General features: G+C 44.1%; 1 protein-coding gene and 1 non-coding gene across 3 annotated transcripts in view; both read left to right on the top strand.

Annotated features, from left to right (window-relative positions):
• The window catches only part of LOC124609585 (neuronal calcium sensor 2), a 454,649-nt gene that overhangs the window by 245,717 nt on the left and 192,456 nt on the right, over positions 1-16,476 (top strand). The window lies entirely within an intron of this gene.
• On the top strand, positions 10,835-10,908 carry Trnat-ugu. The gene has a single exon. It is a non-coding gene; the product is annotated as a tRNA-Thr (tRNA).

Genomic DNA, 16,476 nt, shown 5'->3' on the forward strand with positions numbered 1-16,476 from the left:
TACGCTGCTGCTAGCTTTTCGTCGCAAGGCGCGAACGGCCGCTGCGGAACACAATAGTCGTCTCTAGAACAGCGTTGCGGGAGAGATGTGATGGGTCTTGGCAGACACTCGAAGTAGCTCCGCCAATCCCACTTTTAACTGACTGGCTTCTTTAAGCGTACGGCCTACAGATGTTTTACTACAAGTTGTAGATTTGTAAGAAGATACGGTGCTGTACATTGGAGGGTCACAGGGGGAAGAGACGGGCTGGAGAGGTTAACTGACAGTTAAAAGTGGGATTAGCGTGCCTTCTTTAAGCCTACAGCCTACAGATGTTTTATTACAAGTTGTAGATTTGTAGGACGGTACGGTGCTGTACATGGGAGGGTCACAGGGGGAAGAGACGGGCTGGAGAGGTTGGGCGGAAAGGAATTCTCCTTTCGTGGCTGGAGATCGCAGGTCGCCGGCAGCAGGCGCAAGGCGCGACCACTTGTGCCCCCAGTCTGGCCGTATCGGACGAGCGAGGCTCGCGCGTGACGTCACCGCAGCGTTATCGTAGCAAGCATCGAGACATCGATTTCTCTGCGGCCCTTCTCAAGCTTACCTCTCTCTCTCTCTCTCTCTCTCTCTCTCTCTCATTCTGCGTGGTCTTCAGCAGGGTCCTCCGTGCGCCTTCATGCAATATGGATATTTGCTGGTGTTCGATGCTATCGCGCAGACAGCAGCGCGTCTACATTTACACCGGAGCGCGACGCAGCTCCGCTTTCGCAAGTTTATCGGCCTCTGTCCTAAATACCGCCTCTTCAAGGAGGAGAAGAGAGCCTCACCAGCCGCGAGCTGCTCAGGAGGAAGAGGCGCCGCGATTCTGACCGCCTCTCTCCGGCCACGCCAGACGGCGCACGCCGAGCCGTTGTGCGTCGCGTTCAGAACAGCAGATAAAAGCTCTTACGGAGACGCTGTTGAAAAAGATGAAACACTCCGGTCCCACTTCATACCTTTTTGTCTTCATTTAGGCGCTTTGACCTTTGTCCGTTACCCCACAATTCTCCTTAGCGTTCTCTGCAAGCTTCACTGCACATCTGCGCTCTTCCACTGCCCAATCCTCTTATCTCTTTTCCTCCTGGCGGTTCTCGGTCTCTTCTCCTCTTCACCGTCGTTCTGTTCTTAGTACTTCTGTTCCATGTCCTTGCACCCGTTTTACCACTCGTCTCTTTATCATCTTCTTTTCACTTTCTCCAGTTCTTCCATCCACAGAGTACTTTCTCCCCCACGCCGATCGACAGCTTCATTTTCCGCTTCTCCGTCTCATCAGTCTCCTCCTCCCACCGCTTTTCAGTTATATTTTTTTGTCTTATTCCCGCTCCCAATCGGCGCCTATTTGCATTCACAACTCATACGTGCTGCGAACGACCTGCCCTCGAAGAAATTTAGTTCTTGGGAAGTAAGAATAGCCGTGGCCGAGCGGTTCTAGGCGCTACCATCTGGAACCACGCGACCGCTACAGGTCGCAAGTTCGAATCCTGCCTCGGGCATGGATGTGTGTGATGTCCTTAGGTTAGTTAGATTTAAGTATTTCTAAGTTCTAGGGGACTGATGACCGTAGAAGTTAAGTCCCATAGTGCTCAGAGCCATTTGAACCAGTAAGAACAGCAGATACATTACAGGAAGAATGCGAAATAGGAGCGACTTCTCGTATAGATAAATTAAATATCACTACGTAAAACGCAGTGTTAGTGCGATCATCTTGCTAATGTTGCTAGACGCGATAAGACTTGATCGAAATGGATCGTTTCCACTTTTTAAGATGAGTTCTAGAAAGTAGCTTCGTCGAGATCGAACAAAATTCTTCTTTACACTCACGTGTATCAGCGACAGAACATTTGCCAAATTAACATATTGTCACTCCTCCCGTATTGAAGGCTTCGTATGAAGCTTTCACTGGACGGTGGCATATGACGATTTGAATATCTCACTGAAAGATTATTTCACCGAGCGACCTTTCTTAATGGAAATTTGGAAATTTGTGGTAAGTTCCTATGGGATTAAACTGCTGAGGTCATCGGTCCATAGGCTTACACACTACTTAATCTAACTTTAACTTATGCTAAGGACAACACACACACACACACACACACACACACGCCCGAGGGAGGACTCGAACCTCTGACGGGGTGAGGCGCGCGAACTGTGGCAAGGCGTCCCAGACCACGCGGCTACCCCGCGCGACGTTCCTTTATCGTTAAGACACCGGACTCGCCTTCGAGATGGCGGCGGTTGAAAGGAATGTCCGGCCATTCCGATCTATTTATCTCTTAGTTTCCGTAAATCACTTCATGCGGGTGTCAGGATGTTTGCTTTGAAGCAAGCACTGCCGGGTTCCCCCTCGAGTCCACCTTTGAGCTCCCTCTCTCACCATCTCGTTGTCGACTGGACGTAACCTCTTCGTATTCGTTTCTCGTTTTGATGAATTCTTCAAGAGCTCTGGACATAACCAAAAACTACTCCAGGAATGAATGTGTGATGGGAACGGAAAACTTGTGCCAGATAGGGACTGAAACTCGAATTCCGTGCTTCTCGTGAGTGTTGGCTTTACACAGCAGGTTCAGCGTGTTTCAGCGATTTGCGTAGATATCGTTTCGTTCACTCTATCTCATTGATTTCATCCCCATCGATGAGTTCATTAAAGGTCGTTTTGTAACCCAAGAATATTTAATCAAGATGAAAATATCTCGTTCCATCAGTAATAAATGAAAAAAAAGACTAAACGACCCGTCTGGATGCCACGTATAATGTCGGCAACATAAACATAATTGGAACTATCAGAACTACACGTTTATTGTAAGCAGTCTCAGCCGGCCGATGTGGCTGAGTGGTTCTAGGCGCTTCAGTCTGGCAGCGCGAGGCCGCAGGCTCGAATCGTTCCTCAGGCATGGATGTGTGTGATGTCCTTAGGTTAGTTAGGTTTAAGTAGTTCTAAGTTCTAGAGGACTGATGAGCTCAAATGTTAAGTCCCATAGTGCTCAGAGCCATTTGGACCATTAAGCAGTCTCAACGATGGCAACAGCGTTGAGAAGATTTGATAGCTCTTCAGAATGATAGAAGCTAGAGGTACTCTTTCCAGAGTAATCATGAGCGTTGGGGTAGAACCTCTCAGGACTTAGTGGAAGTAATCGCTAACTCTAAATACTTTCATTGAGGCCAAGCGTTAATGGCACCTTTCGTACAAGTCTGTCGACATGTCGGTTCTCCCTTTGAGTGATGATGACTTCTGGAGCTGCTTGTGGACCTTTCGCGACCGATGGTAGCAGTGTAAGCTGACTGACTAGACTGTAACCGGTCGTTTTCAGGATGTGTCCGGCATGTATCCGGCACATCTGGCTCTATCCGACGCACCCATCTGCACGATGACGCAGGCCGGTCTCAAGAAGCCCCAACCCCCCCCCCCCTTCCCCTCAGCAACGGTTGGTGGGGGCCGCTGGTAACTTACAGCTGTTTCGGATAGCACCCGGAGAAATCGTATCACTTTGCGGATGTAGTCATACTAGTGTTGAACAAATGATTCAATATTGTATTCGGACATGTGATTCATCACAGTCTTTGTTTTGTTATAGGGCAGCTGTATCGAGTAGAGGTGTTGTCGAGAGGCTCAACTGACATAACGTTATGCGCAAAAAGAAAGGTTTTGTGTTCTAGAGTCGCTCCGGTACACTGTTTCAATTTTAGATACCTTCTCTGTATTAATTTCTGAAATATCCATCAATGTTGAACTTAGTGATACTGATCGCCAACAGATATGTAGGAGCCACGTCGTGCTAAAAATTTCAGTGGAAATAGGGTGGCGTGAATTCATCCCCAGAAGCTTATTTCAGTGAAGCTTGGAATGTCGGGTGGAAGAAGAAACTAGATTAATGGGGTCTAGAGGACAATCCCTCCTGAGCACTGAGCTCGTCAAAAATGGAGCAGTGAGTCACTTGAGTAAGTGTGGAACTCGCCATAGCTTTGAAGAAGGAACTGTCCCGGGCATCGCATTGTCAGTCGCAGATTCAATGTTGTGTTATTCGGGAAGAGGTCACATATTTCTCTCTCTCTCTCTCTCTCTCTCTCTCTCTCTCTCCCCCTCCCTCCCCCTCCCTCTCCCCCTCCCTCCCCCTCCCTCTCCCTCTCCCTCTGCCCTCTTTCTCCTCCCGCCGCTCCACCTCCTCCGCCCTCGCCGCCGCCCCCGTCCATCACCAAATATGCTATCACCACCATTTTCGATGTGTTACAAGAATCAAAGTTTTTAGTAACATTAATAATATGTGTAAAAAATTAATATAATTATAATAAATTACCGTTAAATACGCGAAATGCCTTACTCTAATAATAATAGTAATAATAATTTGTTTACATCGGAAAATGGTACCTACACTGCTTTACCATAAAGCCCAGAAAATGTGTCGCACAATTAATGCAAGAACTATAACAACACCAAACTCTCACAACCTTTAGAACTCAGCGTTACCAGTATTGCCAGCACTGGTCAGCAAATTATGGCAATTTGAACGTGTAAATAAACGAATGTTGTTTCTGTGTCTCTCTCTGCCTCAGTTACGGGACTCAACGTTTTTCAGTGGAACATTCCTTTTATCTGTGGTTTACGAGTTATATCCATGGACCCATGAGTCATGTCGGGTGTGTTGTTTACGAGTGAGCGTCTTCACCATGCTGTAATGGTCCCTGCAGCAGCTCAGACTTCAAGCCCATGAACATGGACAGGCCCTCAAGCGGGATTTCCACAGGCATGGATTACGTACGCGTGCATGCCCCCACTACCACTCTCGTAATTTAATTTACTACATATGGAAACACCCTACTTGCACACTTTCATATCAACATAGGCGGAAGTTACGAAAATTAAAACACTCTAACGATGTCGCATCACCCACTATCGCCTACGAGTTTCAGCAACTGTCGCTAGTTGGATCTCCTCTCATTCCACTCACATTCGTTAGACTGCACCCGGATTGAATTACTTGTTTAAATACGTGAACAGTTCGGTGTCATGACAAAATAATGGACTTCGTTTTCATTTAAATAAATAAATACTGTGTAAAGTGGCATGGTTTTCCTAAACCGCGTAGAGTCAGCAATTCTTTATAATCATTCATTTGCAGTAGAGGACCACAGCAACGTTTGAAGTGATGTGCGAATTCGAAAAATATTGGAAAGCAGTGTGTTAACTTGCCGCGGTGCACATTACTGCAGAATAATAAATATTGTAAAGGTATTTTTTATTACAACATAGTGATGATAATGTTTTGCTTGAGTCATTGAGTGTAAATATTTCAGTGAAGTAGAAATACAAAATTTATTTGCGCTCTTAGGGATTTAATTAAAGCTCCCATTGACTCTAATTAAAATGTTATGTAAATGCAACAGTGTCCGTATTGACGCAGTCCTGAGTGGTGACCGTTCTGCATTCTAGTAGAAATGGTTCAAATGGCTCTCAGCACTATGGGACTTAACTGCTGTGGTCATCAGTCCCCTAGAACTTAGAACTACTTAAACCTAACTAACCTAAGGACAGCACACAACATCCAGTCATCACGAGGCAGAGAAAATCCCTGACCCCGCCGGGAATCGAACCCGGGAACCCGGGCGTGGGAAGCGAGAACGCTACCGCACGACCACGACCTGCGGACTCCAGTAGAAAGTTTGGTTGCCAAATTAATAATCGGTAAAGCAAACTTCATATGTACGGCACCTATGTCCTATCAGAATTTTGAGTAACTTTTAAAATAAGAACAAAGCAGGACTGTTGAGACAAAAACCTTACATGTATTTAACATAAAATTTTAGAAATTTTGCTCTACGGAATGAAATACGTGTATGGCAGTGAAAGTGACTCATTTATTAACGTATCTGGATGTCTCCAAATGATTTCTACGAGATACATATACTTCTGTATCCAACATTTCTCGGTCCGTTTCTGCTTCGTCAACGTCACTATAAGTTCTTAGGCTAACGGATACGCAACCATACGGACTCCTGTGCTGGGAGAAGCTTCTTTCACCCGTAACGTACCGATAAGCTCCGGGTGACATTTGGTCTTCATTCCGAAAAATTTCTCTTCTTGCCATCTTGAAAGTTGCGTAAGTAGTGTTTCCAACTCCAGTGTGTGGAAACTCTAAATTGCATGTAAGGGTAGTGGTGGTGAGGGAGACGCAGGCGTAAGTAATTCATGCTTGTGGGAATCCGGCTTCAAGCAAGTAATCGAGTAACGGAAAAGTGTCGCTTGTTAAACCTAGCTTCTAACTTCCGGAATTCCTTGCCATTTTCGAGTGTCTGAGTTTTTGAGCTACTCTTTTCTCTGAAATTACCTGTGATATTTCGAATGCAACAATATAAAGCAAACGTTTGTTTGCGGGCGCATAATATTTTACAGGGTACAGCAACCATATGATATAGCAAAGCTTAGTCTTCAACCTTGATTCTATAACAGACGATTTATTTTATATTATTATTTATATTTTAAAGCGGAGATTCTATTTATAACACTAGCGACAGAGAGATCGATATAATTTCTCCGGTGTTTCACTGAATCACTTCCGGCGAATACCACAAGGGTCGTTCAAACTTACAACTGAGGATTCGTTTCAAAAACAATCTTTATCTGAGCCGTTCCTTCGTCGCCAATGACCACGGTTTGACGTGAAATTCTAGCCTTGTTTGCTTGCTCACATCGTACCTGCATGCATGCATGCATGCATAATTAACTTAGGTCTATTTAAATGCAGATATTGAAATTTCGCCAGTTGTTTGGAATCAAGTACAATCACTGCAACATACTTTCATTTTCTCCTCTTATTTTAAATGAAAGTGGAATTCACATGCTGACACTCAAGCAGTTTAACAAGTATTAAGGGATATCTCGAAACACTTGTTACGAAATATGCTAAACACTAAGAAACAAAATAAAGATTTGCGAGCGTTTAGTATGAATGAAATTCAAGCAATTACTATCAAGTATTTTCAGTATATGGATAAAGTTGCATTTCGTCTGAACTGTTCCGCATTCGTCCGTCTAAGGACATAAATTTCTCTGGCATGTTTTGTTTGCTGGTATGTGAAGACAGAAGGTCACAGGTCGTCTTCTCCATCAGCAGGATTGTCTGGAAGCTATTTGGCGAAAGGCCAAACCTGTCTTATCCTTGGTAAGTCACGCAACCGCAATGCTTCAGTAATTCCTGTCGGCCCACGGAATTTACGTGATACAAATCTGGTTGATATCTTGGACGCTAGTTAAAAATATATGTGGGAGATTGCAATATCACAACCATGAAACTAAAATTTTATGCTCCGGAAGTTCATTGCTTCACGTAATTATATCACGCCATTACAAACACTTGTGAATCATTTTGGATCCAAAAACGATAAAGTATATGTAAAAATAAGAAGTAAATGAGAGAGGAGAGGTGTTTGGTTTTATGTGTAATTTACTGAATCGTTGCACTAATTTGGCTTACTGATTACAACGGAATCATAGCCACAATAACCAAGACGCTAGAATCGCTGATTAACGATACTTTCATCTCCGACACGTGGTATAAAAACAAGTACATAATTTGGAATCGTGCTAAAAGAGGTGCTCTTTAGTAAGCCTGCGTTTCGGATACTGTTGTTCCGTAACAGGTTTAGTGTTATCAGTGTTAACGAATCGATTAAAAAGTAAATTTTGTATAATTAGTTTTAGTACTTAAAAGTTGATCTCTCGAAATATTTCTGTCCGATTTGACATTGAATATCTTGAGTTATTCAGGAACGGAACTGGTCGTTTTGGACGAGAGGGGGGGGGGGGGGTCGGGCAGGAATTTCAACGCAGAGCGGTCTTTCTGTAGGAGTTTTACATAAACTGCTTAGAAAACATGTCAGCGCTGATGGGTATACTGAAGGCTGCCAAAGCATACCAGGGGTAACAGAAAACCAACTTGATGTATTCAGAAAGTTTCTTCAGTACTGACATATGACTTTGTACTCCGAATTCTTGAAGAATCACTCATTCGCTTTTAAAATGTATATCACTGATAATTTTCAATTAGTCTTTAACTACTCATTATAGAGGAACAGATTCAGCATTGTGAAGAAACCATACATGAGAAGCCTTCAGGGCGAATGCGTCAGTTTTCGTTGGTCGTTGCATTTGCTAAGTTTAGGAATCAAAAGAACAGATCACCTTAACATTATTTGACTCATTTACTGACCGTATGTGTTGTTCAACACATAGAACTGAAACACATCAGTTGGGGGACGAAATTAAAGATACCACAGGGGCCCGACCAGTGACGATTTCATTCAAACAGCGACTAAAAGTACCAGTGTGAACTGGCGGTTGTTGCTATGGACTCCTAGTTGTATTCATCATGTACGCGGTGTCGGGTCAGCGCCGGCTAAGCCAAACAGCTGTTTCATTGAAATGTCAGTTTTGTATTGCAGGATAACCATTCTTGGTTCTGAACTCTCAGTTGATGTCTTCTCCAGAGTTTGGTTTTTGTTCTCATTGCCTGTCTTTCACTCTACTAGTACATATGATTTTCAGTGGCCTCTCAGTAGTTTTTCCTTTCCCGATTTCCATGCCTCAAAACTAAGTTGTTATTTTTCTTCGACGTGTGACATACACTCGCGTGTCGGGTCATGGTTCATACATTTCTCTTCTTCGTTTCGTTTATAATCTTTTTGCTTCTTTGCCTAATCTGGAACTAGAAGCTTCGACGCCTTGGTAAACATTTTCTCGTGCTTTCAGGCACAAAAAATGTTCATATGTGTGATGAAATCTTATGGAACTTAACTGCTAAGGTCATCAATCCCTAAGCTTACACACGACTTAACCTAAATTATCCTAAGTACAAACACACACACACCCATGCCCGAGGGAGGACTCGAACCTCCGCCGGGACCAGCCGCACAGTCCATGACTGCAGCGTCAGGCACAAGTTTCTGAATGAATCATCGTGCATTTCAGTAATGGTTTGCGTTCAACATTTTCGTCCGCTGTAGAATTAGATCGTGTACCTCTGTTGTGAAAGAGTTGGCAGTAAATCTCCTGAACAGGAATTTGTCATACGACATGTAACTACTGTGGATTGACGTATTTAATTCGCTAATTTGTTTAATATAAAAGTTGAAGAAAGAGCGTCACGAACTGTCTCTTTTGACTCCACAGAAAAAGCTTTACCTTGCTTTGTCGTGCAAAGCATTCTACAGTCGTACTGATACAGTTCTGACGACCGATAGTAAACAGTAGGCTGTCTAGCAGTTAACGCAATTCCGTATGATTTTTCAGTATCGTCTCATTTAATTTAGTTCAGTACCCGTCAAGCAATTCATCGACTCTACTTATATGACATGAAGAAATTCATAGATCATATTAGGTTGGTGCATAAGCTCTCAGCGTTCTTACGCAAGTTTAATAAATACAACAGAAACACATAACAGAGACTTTTCGCGTGAATAATGTATTCTGCTTCGCTATTTACAGCTGTCTGTCAACGATGGGGTAACTTCTAGATTCCGTGACTGTAGAAATCACGTGGTTTTGAGCCGGAGAACTCGTTGAGCCATGTTCTGAGCGCATTTTCATCCGGAAAACAAGTTTCTTGATGGTTGTCCGATTGAGAGCGGAAAAGGTGAAAGTGAAACTCAGGGCGTAAGATCAGATGAATAAGTTGGGTGCGGAATGACTTCCCATCCAAACTTCTGCATAGTGTTTCTTGTCAGTATAGCAGAATGCGGGCGGGCGTTATCGTGGAGTAGCATCACGTCACACATTCTTTCTGGTCGTTGTTCGTGGATTGCGACTGCAAGACTTCTCAGTTGTTGACAGTTAATATCAGCAATGATGATTACATTTTGGGGAAGAAAATCGTAGTACACCACATCACCGCTGTTCCACCAGATGCATAACATCTTTTGTGGATGCTCGCAGGTGTTTCTGCGGGGAGTTGCTGCTTTCTTTCGGCTCAGCTATTGCTTTCTTTCCGTTGAGTTACCGTAAAAACACAATTTGTCGGCACCAGTAACGATGTAGGATAGGAATGGTCGCTGTTGTTCACGAGCAATTGGTAACGAGCAAGCAGAGATGCACATTTGACCACCCGGTGATTCTGGTGGTTTTGGCTTAGAGAATGGCGTAGAATATGCGGTACCCGTACATCCAATTTTTGAACCCTTCCTTACTGCACACAAATGTCGCAGGATGTCGGAGTGATCACGGTTCATCGTATGTGCCAGTTGTCAAGCACACTGATGCGGATCAGCCTGGCTTAAAGCTTGTAAACTATCTTCATCAACCCCTAAGATCTTCCTGAACGTGGAGAGCGACAAAGCGATCCTCCTTAAAACGAGTCCTCTGTCCAATGGCATTAACCCCATACAAGGCGCAAATGTTCCCGGGTGCCTCCGCTGCTGTCACTCTTCTACTGAACTCAGGCAGAAGAATATGTCGGTAATGTTCCGATTTCTCCACTTGGCACCCTATTTTCTAGCGCCCACAGCTCAACTCACTATCTTCAAATGACAAAATGACAATATGAAAATATATATACTAAGATGGTATCTGTTCTTTCGGACATGTCCGAAAGAATAGATACCATCTTAGTATAAACATGTATATAGTTAAGGCTCACCGGCCACTTGACCATCTTCTTCTTCTGTGTGAATGCACAGTGCCCGAACTCTTACGGGAACCGGCAACGCGCCGCGAGTAACGAGTATAATGGGCGGCTGCACTACGAATGTAGTGCGGGACAATACGTGGAGAATGTGGGTTTCGCGGGAGGCGTGCCAGAGATAAATCCATGCAGTCGCGCTATCCTCTGTGTCCTCGGTGGCTCAGATGGTTAGAGCTTCTGCCATGTAAGCAGGAGATCCCGGGTTCGAGTCCCGGTCGGGGCACACATTTTCATCTCTCCCCGTTGGCGTATGTCAAAGCCTGTTCATTTCATTTCATTGTAATTTCACAGTATGAAAACTCGAATAGCAACAGTGAACTACAAATAAAAAATGACAGTTGATAATTAAACCAATAGGAGCCGGAATACCAACAAGAAAAACAAAAACGCTACGAACTTATGCACCAACCTAATACTACTACTACTACTACTACTACTACTACGTATTGTTGGCTTGAACATTAATAAAATCCCCAATTCCAACCAAGATTTTAGGAATATTTCTTCTGGTTGTAAGGCAAGCTCCGGAACTGGAAATTGTGTCGCAAATGTCATTCGGAAGATTCAGAGTCTTCATGTCCCATTCTCTACGCACTGGGATCTGACTCAAGAGAACAGAGTCCACAACCCGCCCCGTCCCGCCATGGCCGCTTCGGTACCGAACGACGCATTAAAAAACACACTGCAAATATAGCTGCAGCTTTGTGTGACACTCAGTATGTTAAACAAGATTATGTGCCGTAAAGTTATGCCAAGTCATTATCCGTCTTTCTTGAAATGTAATTGAATATTCAAAATAACAACTGTCACGTTGTTTCGTGGCAACGTATTTATGTTTTTATTGTGTGCGAGCGTGCTGTTCACAAATGGTTCAAAGCGCTCTGAGCACTATGGGACTTAACATCTGTGGTCATCAGTCCCCTAGAACTTAGAACTACTTAAACCTAACTAACCTAAGGACATCACACACATCCATGCAGAGGCAGGATTCGAACCTGCGACCGTAGCAGTCACGCGGTTCGAGACTGAAGCGCCTAGAACCGCTCGGCCACACCGGCCGGCCGTGTTGTTCACCGTCTCGTTGTTTCTGCATTTCATGCGTTTGCTGAATCGCTTAAAGGAGGGGGAAGAAGGTGGGAAGGGACGACATGAAGATGTGAGGGGCATCAAAAAATTCATACAAGGATACAAATTAAGAGTTTTAGTTTCATATAGCAGTTAGTAAAATAGAAGCCCAGTAACGTTGCGTTGGGAAAGGTTGCAAGAAGGTGCGTTTGCTGCGAGTGACCGTACCGACGCCAACGTTTGGAGCCCTACACTCGGAGCGATAAGCGCCAGGCACCGTGATTTAAATAGAGAGCCCCGCTCTCCGGAGCGGCAGCTCAGCGTGTTGTCGCCGGGGATTAGGAAACGGCGAGCCGGCGATCCTGTGCGAGCAGTTCGTCCCGGCCGTGTGGCTAACTGACTCTTGACGGCCGGCGGTTTGTTTGTGCAGTCCGGGACAGCCGCGCGACGAGACAGCGGCCAGCCGTTGTTATTTCTGTCTCGCGCCTCGTATTTACTTTCCGCGCACGATAAACGTTCTCCGAACAGCTGCCGTTTCCGCTGTTTCCACTTCTCTTGTCGCTTCAACGGATTTGGATTCGTAGTCTTCAGACGTTTGTGGAACTTATGCATGAACACCGACAGGCGTATCGCAGTAACCGTTTGGTCTGCGATTTTAATATCCCTTCACCCTATTATTCTCGCCTTTCTTTAAATTATTCCTGAAAATAAATTCACTACAGTGGAGGAACATAATGGAACAAAGAATTAGACCTTCGTTTACCAAGAGTTTCGTGTTTCAAAATTCCAGACATATCTACATATCAGTTACTATTTCCTTACTTGTCATTTAGATGGCGCCAGTTTCACTGTAATACCGGGTGAACAAAAAGTCAGTATAAATTTGAAAACTGAATAAATCACGAAATAATGCAAATAGAGAGGTACAAATTGTCACACATGCTTGGAATGACATGGGGTTTTATTAGAACCAAAAAAATACAAACGTTCAAAACATGTCCGACAGATGGCGCTTCATCTGATCAGAATAGCAATAATTAGCATATCAAAGTAAGACAAAGCAAAGCTGATGATCTTTACGGGAAATGCTCAATATGTCCACCAACATTCCTCAACAATAGCTGTAGTCGAGGAATAATGTTGTGAACAGCACTGTAAAGCATGTCCGGAGTCATGGTGAGGCATTGGCGTCAGATGTTGTCTTTCAGCATCCCTAGAGATGTCGGTCGATCACGATACACTTGCGACTTCAGGTAACCCCAAAGCCAATAATCGCACGGACTGAGGTGTGGGCACCTGGGAGACAAAGCATGACGAAAGTGGCGGCTGAGCACATGATCATCACCAAACGACGCGCGCAAGAGATCTTTGGCGAGTCTAGCAATACTTTGTTCTCTTTTTTAATAAAGCCCCATGTCATTCCGAGCATGTGTGTCAATTTTTACCTCTCTATCTACCTTATTCCTTGGTTTATTAAGTTTTCAAATTTATACTGACTTTTTGATCACCCGGTACATTGTGAGACAAAACGAGGCACCACAAAGGAATTATCCTAATGTGACAGAAATCGATAGATGTGATGCACATGTAAAAACAAAAAAAAAAAAAAAAGATTACAGTATCAAAAAAATTGGATGATTCGTTCCAGAGAAGAGCATCACAAATTGAGCACGTCAGTAACGCGTTGCACCACCTTTGAGCTTTAAGCAAGCAGTTCTTCGGCTTGGCATTGATATACTTGTGGTATGTCCGCATAAGAGATATCGTGCTAGATCCTCAGTATCCCGAGCTGGTTGGAGGACCATGCTCATGATGCTCCAATCGTTTCAGTTGTGGGCGAGATCCATTGAACTTGCCGGCCAAGGCAGGGTTTAACAAGCACGAAGGCAAGCAGTAGAAACTCTGCCCATATGCGGGCGGGCATTATCTTGCTGAAGTGTAAGCTCAGAGTGGCTTGCAATGAAGGGCAACACAACGGGGCGTAGATTGTAGAATGTCGTCGACGTCCCTTTGTGCTGTAAAGGTGCGGCGGATGACAACCAAAGGGATCGAGCTATGAAAAGAAATGCCACACATTCCATCACTCCTAGTTTTCAGGCCGTATAGCGGGCAACAGTCAGATTGGTATCCCACCGCTATCTGTGTCGTCTGCAGACACTTCTTCGCTGTTCATCAGGACTCAGTTCAAAGTGGCACTCATCACTGAAGACAATCCTATTCCAGTCAATGTGATTCCAAGCCAAACGCGTGTCTGGATACCCCCGGACAGCGGTGAAATACGAACCTGACAGTCGCCGCCGTACGGACCGAGAAACAGGAGTGGTGGTCTGGAGTACTGTTTCTCTTCACAGGAGCTCCCCTTGGTTGCCACCCGTGGCACCCTTATGACGACGATATTCTACGCCCCGTTTTGTTGGCCTAGATGGCAAGCCATCCTGGGCTTAGATTTCAGCAAGATAATGCCAACCTGCACACGACAAGAGTTTATGCTGCTCGTCTTCGTGATTGCCAAGCCGTATCTCACCAGTCGCTTGATTTCCCGCCACTTGAGAACGTTTGGAACATTATGGACAGGTCCGTCCAACCAACTCGGAATTTTGACGATCTAACGTGTTAATTAGATAGAATTTGGCACGATATCCCTCTGAAGGGCATCCAGCAATTCTGTCAATCAGTGCTAATCCAACTAACTGCTTGCATAAGAACCGGAGGTGGACCGACGCAGTATTGACTTGTTCAATTTGTGAATCTCTTTATGTTGAATAAATCACCAAATTTTTCTGAAATTATTATCATTTGATTGTATATGTACATCACACGTAACGACTTCCGTCCCATTTGGATTGTTCCTTCGTGGTGCATCGTTTGTCTCTGTGTAAGTGTGTATTTGGCTAAAAAGAGCGTAAGCGTATTTTACGTCGTACAAATATGAGGAAAAGTTAACCTATATGTCTCATTTTTCATCCTGTAGTCCAATACTCGACATGAAATGTAGTGAAATGGCCCCAAAACTGCTTTCCCATCGGCGAAACTGTTCTATTCTCTTGAATTTCGCGCAGGGGAAAGTGCATTTTCATAAAAATAACCCGCTCTATCTTTTGGTGGCACTGTGTGCCGACACAAATGAAGTTAGAATCGCGTCACTACCAGTAAAGCATCTATGTAAAACAAGTCGTGCGCCAAATGATGAACTCGACATCGAAAAAAGTAAATACAAGGATAGCTATAAGAGTGCTGCCTAATGAAGGCTACAGCGAGTGAATGGCAAGGAAAATGACCTGTATTTCCGAAGTCACTCGTAGCACAAGGTTCAGGGTAGCCAAACGCTGTGTTAGTAACAACACTGACTGACAGGAATTTGACGCGTTTGAGAGCGAAAGTAAATTTAGTACCTTTAAATCAGGCGATAGTGTGCGTGTGAAGAGGAGGCGGAGACACAAGCCCAACGAAGAACTTTAAAACGATGAACTTCAGACCACACGAAGGGAACATTGGACTGAAATGCATTGTGTATAGTCGCTAATGCGGTAGACCGTACGTCAATTGATGACACCATGATCAAAGATTATTGTCTGTATATTAGAAGAAGAAGAAGAAGAAGAAGAAGAAGAAGAAGATGCTGAAAGACTGACTGCTGCGTAAAGTCGACGTCATCATATTCAAAAGATATGAAGACCACAATCCTAACGCATACGTAGTGAGCATTTGGCTACTTTGTATCTGTCTCAGAGGTACTGAAAACTTGCGCTGTCATCGGAACTGAATCCCTTTGGGACCTTCTAATGAACAGGGTAGAAGAATGAGATGTAGGCCGGTTTTTACGCACAGAGGAACTATAGCAGAGGTTGGCCTATGATAGCAAAGCATCTACCCCGTTACTTTCAAAAAGCGCGGAGAACGTCCAGAAACGTTTAGAAGAAGAAAAGACTACGAAATACTGTATTTACGGAACAAACAGGGCAATTTGCGAGTAGGTCTCGTGCTCCGAAAGTTGTGTATAAACTTGATTATGCATACAGGTAGTTCTTCTATAGAGTTTGATGAATGAGTTGGCGAGTGTTAAAATATGTGACATAAACGGCTGTATCTTTTGATTACGTTGACTTTTGTACACCGCCAAGGGAGATACCTCCACCCGTTACTGAGAGAAAGGGATCTTAACAGACGGACAGATAGGCAACAAAGTGATCATATAAGGATTCCGTTTTTACTCATTGATGTGTGGAACTCCCCAAAAAATATTGTATAAAAAATATTATTGTTATAACGAGTAGAAAGCGTCGACATATTTGCTCTGAAGCATCATCGTGACACTTGTATGCAGTAGAAATAAGAATATTCACCCTCGACAATAATCAGTGCAAAAGTTAATACTGATTAATTAAAAATTTGCTTGCAGGCTTCTGAGATATACAGCAGTGAATTCCTGTGAAGCCTAGGAGTGTGAACACTTTCCGGCAGAAATTTTTAGCTTGGTTGACACTTGTGGCAGCGTGCGGTGTGTGCTGGCCCACCATCTTTAACCTCTGTTGCTGCCAACTGGCTCCCCGCCTTGTTCAAGCGATTGAGCTTCGTGTCTTCTGTTGTATTGTTTTGTATTTCTTCTGTTGTATTGTTTTGTATTTAAGGGTACTTGTCTTTCAGCTAGGGTTGTAGTTCATTACGTCAGAAGGAATGTCGTCTGGTGGTTCACAACTTTTAGTACAGCGCGTCCCACTGAAAGGAA

Source organism: Schistocerca americana, chromosome 1, assembly GCF_021461395.2.
Source record: "Schistocerca americana isolate TAMUIC-IGC-003095 chromosome 1, iqSchAmer2.1, whole genome shotgun sequence".
Classification (NCBI taxonomy): domain Eukaryota; kingdom Metazoa; phylum Arthropoda; class Insecta; order Orthoptera; family Acrididae; genus Schistocerca; species Schistocerca americana.